Here is a 6,000-nt window from a genome sequence, read left to right on the forward strand (position 1 = left end):
ACCGGAACCGGGGTCACACAATATGCAATTCATCCCGTGGCCAGACGGTCTCTGTGCCGGAAGAAATGAAATCGCGACCCGCAAGATTGATCGCCCTCGCAGCTTACCTGCGCGACCACCGTGTATTACCCGCTAGATAGACCGATACGTATCTAGAGACGACTCTGATTAATTGGACAAATAATTTCGTAATTAATTCCGGTCGATTAACAAGCGAATTACCGTGAAACGAAGCTTCTCGTACGTTTTTCCAGTCGAATAGACATTTCAAGAATGCTTCGGCCGAGGATTCCGTTTAAATATCGACGCGCGCGTTAGGAAGAAAAATCTGTTGAGATTTCTGATTTACCGTGTTTAAATGGCCGAGGTGAGCCGCTATCAATTTCTTTTCTAAGACACTGGGTGGGACGCAATGACAGCGAGTGCAACAGGTTACACGTACTGCATTAAATTTAGCGAAAACAAAGCTTTGCCGGGCGAACGGTGTAAATCCGTAAACACCGTGCCGGATTTTCTAATTTCTCGCCGTTTTGGGTCGGATTACCGATACTTATTTACCGAGCTACTGCAAACTTACCAACGTATTCCCTACCATTGGGAGAATAAACGTTTACGAACGATGTAACCGCAAAAATACATTCTTCTCGCATACAACATAATCATTTGAAACAATGCACTAAACCTGGTTCAATTAAAGAACAACAAAAAGTAACTCACGATGACAGAACGAAAGCCGAGAACTAATAAACGAAAAATATTCACTGTACATCCTAAGCTTATTTTCTCGTACGTATGCACGCTCGAAACAAACTGTCCTGTCTTCATTCATTTTCCCCCTCGTCTTCGCGCTGCAGTAAGAAGTTACAAATTGCATACGGTCAGTGCACCCCCGCCTCGCAAAAACCGGAGCCGAGCTTCCGTCCACCGGATATTAATGCGTGCTCAGATTCGCCGGGAGTAATTCAATATAATCTGAAAGGGCACGTTACCCGCGCCCGTGCGGTAATCATTCTGATGTAACGATACCGTGCGTCGCGTTAAGTAGTAAAAGCACGCATTACGGCCGGCAGTGGAGCGGGCCCGTAATAAGGTCGACAGCACGAAATTCGACGGTCATTATTCTTGCGGCTTATCCTGTTTCTCGCGCGGCCGCCGGAACGGGCGTTAATTCAAAACGTTCTTGACCCGCGAGATTACGAATATCTGCTACTTTACGCACGCTATCCGACTTTATCTCCGTAACCGTGCCCCGAACAGTGTTGACACGACGGAAATTATAGCGGGGCCGAGTAACTTGTTCGGGCTCATCGTTAAGCAAGTTTAACCCTCTCCCGCGCGCGCACGTAGGCGGGCTCCTATCTCCGTCTCCCCGACGGTGCGCCCGCGATTTTCGGGGCCGCGCGAGAGAAATGGGACGACCGATAATCTCGAAATACGTCAACCCACTCGATAGAATTGTCAGCCGCGAATTGTCGCGAATTAATACCCGGCGAACATTCTTGCCCGCTGATAGAATTTATCTCCGCTCTAATCGGGGATCTGCATGAAAACTTCCCTATCGGGAACTGTAAATATCGGAAATATATTAAATCCCGTGAAACTGTAAATATTGGGAATACTGTAAATTTGATACTGGAGGTCGTAAATATTCCGACGAATCTCTGGATGTTTCTGAAAATTCTTTTTTATATTTCTTTTAAACGGATCTCGCGTGAGCACGGTTCGGAGTGTATAAAAGTTTATTGGAATGAAAATACGAGGTTCCAGAGAAGTTCTTGTTCATTAGTACTAGTAGTCTTATATTCATATACCAAATTTTAAATACAATGTCGAAGTTCCGTATTCCATCTCTTTCAATAGTCAATAAGAAAACGATTAACAGCATCCTTTTCATTTGCTTTTTTCAATTCCTTTGGATTCGGTGCATCCAAAGTGCATCCCTTCCCAGAAATACCCGCAAACATCAAACCCAATAACCACCACGTGTCGGTGGCATCTCAAATCAATCTCTTGCGAACCAAAGAAACCCCGAATAAAACTCCGGATCCCCCGAAATCAACGGCAATTCACCCATCGCGAGGAACTCCCCAACTATTCGATCCGCGAACCGTCTTCCCTCGTCAGCCGGTCGAATCGGCGTTTTAATTAACGGACGATTAAGGTTTGCTTAGCAATTCAAATCTCGCGTGGCTACACCCTTGACACGGCGAGGCATTTCTCGGTCAAGAGAGGCTCGCGGTCACGAAGACAGCCGACGCGCATTCCCATACCGATCAAGGGCCCGGCCGATCGTTACTCACCGTTCACCGGCGCGACGTGTTCCGCCACGTTGGACCGTTCGCCCATGACTCCGCACAGTTTTCCCCGTGGACGATCCCCGCGGCTGGCGTGACTCCGAGGATCAAGCGGATCGTCCGCGCGAGCCGCGACGCGCTTGCTTGTTCACTGGGCGCGCCGCGTTCCCCGGCACCGAGCGATCCACCGGATCAGAGCGTAATCCGGAACCGACGTCGATTCGCCCGAGAATTTCCTCATGGTGTCACGCGCTCGTCGCCGAGTGCTCCTCGTGCCTTTCCCATATTCTGCGCAAGATCGGCGTGTATATCGAGTGTCCTCCTCCCTCTCTCTCTCTCTCTTCTGATTTCTATACGCGTCCGTGTATATATATACGCCCGTCTCTATCTCTATCCGGCTCCCCACAGTGTACGTCAGGGGGATGATCCCCAGCACCGTGACCCGACCATAGAATACACGGAAGTCGTCCTAAGCCCCGCCATTCACCGGCGGCAGATCGATTCAATATTTTGCAACGAGATCAAAAAACGCTCGCTCGACACTCTATTCAATCGAAACCACCTGGCATTGTGCCGCCACCACCGGTTTATTACGACTATTCGGCCCGTAATCGTTCAACACTGAAAAGAACCTCCGAACCGGCCGCCTCGTGCGCCTCTCCTCGAAACGACACGATCGAACTATCAACTCAGACCCCACCGGAGAATCTCGGTTTAATCGGTCGCCAAATACCGGAAGCAATCTCGATCGTTAGGAAATTCGAGCGTCCACCCAGGAGCTCCGTGCACCGTTTAATCCACTGGTAGGTCGGTCCGGCGTGCTCCCGACATCCGAGATTTCGATCGATCGCCGGGGTTTATTCTCTTATTCATAACACTCGGTCACTCGATCACGGCTCGCCGTGCCTTTATTCGTCGTATCCCATCGGCCGAGTCAATCGTTGAATCCGCTCGATTACACTCTCCGGCTAGCGAGGGGTGGGGGGATAGAGTTTCACACGCGGTCCGGGATCGATCACGGTTATTCAGTCCACGGGAAGAGAGCGGACGCTGGGTCCGTTGGTCTCCGGTGCGTCTCGATGGGCGTAGTTGACGCTGGACGACGGCTGAACGGGGACGCCACTCGAGGTACCTGTGGATTCCGATCCCGAGGATGATCGCACGGCGGTCTAGCGGTCGTTCGGCCGGGCGGTGATCCGGTCGTGTCCGTTCGGCCGGGATCGAGCGGCGATCAGCGGCGTCGTTTCCCTCGACGCGTTCGCCGTCGTGCGCGTCGCCGTCCACATCCTCGGGTTGGCTCGTCGGTGGTCTATGGATCGGCGGGCACAGCACTTCCGAGCCACGTTGTCGAACGAACGCCGAGCGACTGGCTGTCTGCTCGAGTTTCCACACGGCCTCGAATCCCGAAGCTCGCGCGTTCTCGCCGGAGTCCGGGGGTGGGACGAAGGGAGCGATGGTGGGGCGGAAGCAACCCTCTCTTTCCAACGGTACGCGCGCACACCGCCGGCCACCCCTAATTCGCGACTCTCTCCGCTTTCTCCTTTTCCTTTGCCGTTTCTTCACCCCCTTCGCTGAGAAACGATCGTTCTTTTCTTCCTCTCGCGTTCTACACCCTCGACTCGCTACCTCCCTCCCGCCCTTCTCTCCTTCGCGGGTTTCTTCCTTTAGAAGCTGTCCGACCCTCTCCCTCCACGGGGTTTTTCTGTTCGTTCGCGACAAGGAACTTCGAAACTCGCTGGATCAGCCGTTTGACGATATTATTAGGTTACGGTGTACGAGGATGGGTGCTGCTTTAATATTGTAGATCACTGTCGATTTTAATCACAACCTCAGTCGATGTTGGAAGAAATTTATTCTGCGGTTCTAGACGACGAATTTTCCGTGCTCTCCTTGTTTATTTCGAAGGGGATGAAATTTTTTGTGATCGACTCTGACTGCTGGTACATCGACTGATGGAGGTATTCTGGCTCCAGTATACGAAAGATTGATCTAATTGTATTTTTAAGTAACGATGTAGATCGACGTTCATTTCCTTGGTCGAAAAAGTACTTTCAATCTGCCGCGAACTGGTTCACTGTAAATGGTTTTCATTTTATCGCGTAATAGAAGGTAAAAAGCTTAGCCGGGCGGAACAGAAAACAGTTGTTTCCTGAATTCCTGGGGAAAACGTTCCATTTGGAAGGCGTGCGTGCGCGGGACATAAAAAGGTTGCGCTATTTGTTTATTCCAGCGTGAGTAACTATTTCGTTGCACGTGAAACTAGTTCACGCCACATTTGTACGGAGGGAAACTTCTTGAATGGTCGTTTGAAAAACTAACTTCACGTTTCCCTTGACTTCCCGCTGGAACAGGGACGTTTATGAAATACGACGGGGAAAGGTTAGGATCGTGTTCGAAGGAATGTTCACACCTTTCCTATCCTCCTGACAAAGAATGATGCACGCTGAAGAAAACAGAGGAACTCGCTCGCTCTCTTGCGCGCGTGCAAGAAGCCAATGAAAATCACCGGCGAATAAACCGCCTCTACGAGAATACTCGACGGAAATCCCCGCCACAGTCGCCATTGCTCATAAGCGACGTGCTTTAACGTGTATCACTGTGGGACCGTAGACTTCATGCCCGAGGAAAATTTATAGTTTCCAATTTTCCGTTTGTCGTTGGACTCTCTGCAGACACGCCACTCTACAAAGCCGAGATAGCGTTTGATTTCTGACTGAGACTCTGATCTGGGTTACGGGACTCGTTTTACACACAGAGGCGACCCCTGTATCAGTTATTATCTGATTCTGTATTTTTACCCTTTAGGAAGGTACAGTTGAGCTGCTGAGTTGAATTCAGTCTGAGCCTGTTTTATGCTTGAATTATATATATTTCAGTTCTGGATTATGTTTTCATTGAACTAAATTTAGGCAGATTTGCTAGTTAAGAATCGTACCTTCTTCTTTTAATAATATTTCATTCGCAATTTCATCTCACAGTAAAGTTATTAGTTATCACATACCAATTCAAACCTTCAATCGCAATTATAGGAAGACTAGTTGTACGGAGTTCCAACGAGTCCCTTAATAAGGTGTCAATAAACTGCATTTTATCAATTATTCCACGGCGGATGCTCTATCTAGTTACGCGATTCCGTTGCTACCTCGCCGGAAAAGGTCTCTCAGTCCGCCATCTCGTAAAACACATCGTCGAATCACTAGAACGTATTATCGGAACGAGGCGCGTTAAAAAATGATGCATTTCTTCCCGCTCCGACGGGAATAGCCCGTTAACTCGGTCAACGTTTCCGCGCGAGCGTTACGCGGATACGAAATAACGAGGAGGAACGAAGATACGTATCCCTGGCGGGATAAGACCGACTCCGCCGAGGCGGAATTTCATTTCGCGGAAGAAGTAGTATTGTTTTATTCAGGTTTACGCCGACAGCGTAGAACGGCCCGGACACGCGGTTCAACGAGAACTTTTCTACGCTGTTTCCCGCGGCTCGTGTAAATTCGCGTTTGACGACGAGGCCGCTGATTAATTTTGCTTGTACGCGAAACGGACGCAGGTACTGGACACTGTAAAATTCGGCCGGCCATCGAATACAACTGCATCGGACAATGATCGACATTTTCGCCACTGTCGTGTACCGGCACAATACCGACGCAATATTCAACTTTTCACGGGGCGCGTTTGTGTAACAAGGAATTCGAAAATGCCAAGA

General features: G+C 49.6%; 1 protein-coding gene across 6 annotated transcripts in view; it reads right to left on the bottom strand.

Moving 5' to 3' along the window:
• Dop2R (dopamine D2-like receptor) overlaps positions 1-3,678 on the bottom strand; it is a 237,975-nt gene extending 234,297 nt beyond the window's left edge. For all 6 annotated transcript variants that reach the window (XR_004235459.2, XR_004235458.2, XR_004235457.2 and 3 more), the window contains exon 1: positions 2,301-3,678. The gene's annotated coding sequence lies outside the window, so the exon portion shown is untranslated. The remainder of the gene's footprint in view (positions 1-2,300) is intronic.
• Positions 3,679-6,000: the final 2,322 nt, after the last annotated feature.

Source organism: Nomia melanderi, chromosome 3 (assembly GCF_051020985.1).
Source record: "Nomia melanderi isolate GNS246 chromosome 3, iyNomMela1, whole genome shotgun sequence".
NCBI classification, from domain to species: Eukaryota; Metazoa; Arthropoda; class Insecta; order Hymenoptera; family Halictidae; genus Nomia; species Nomia melanderi.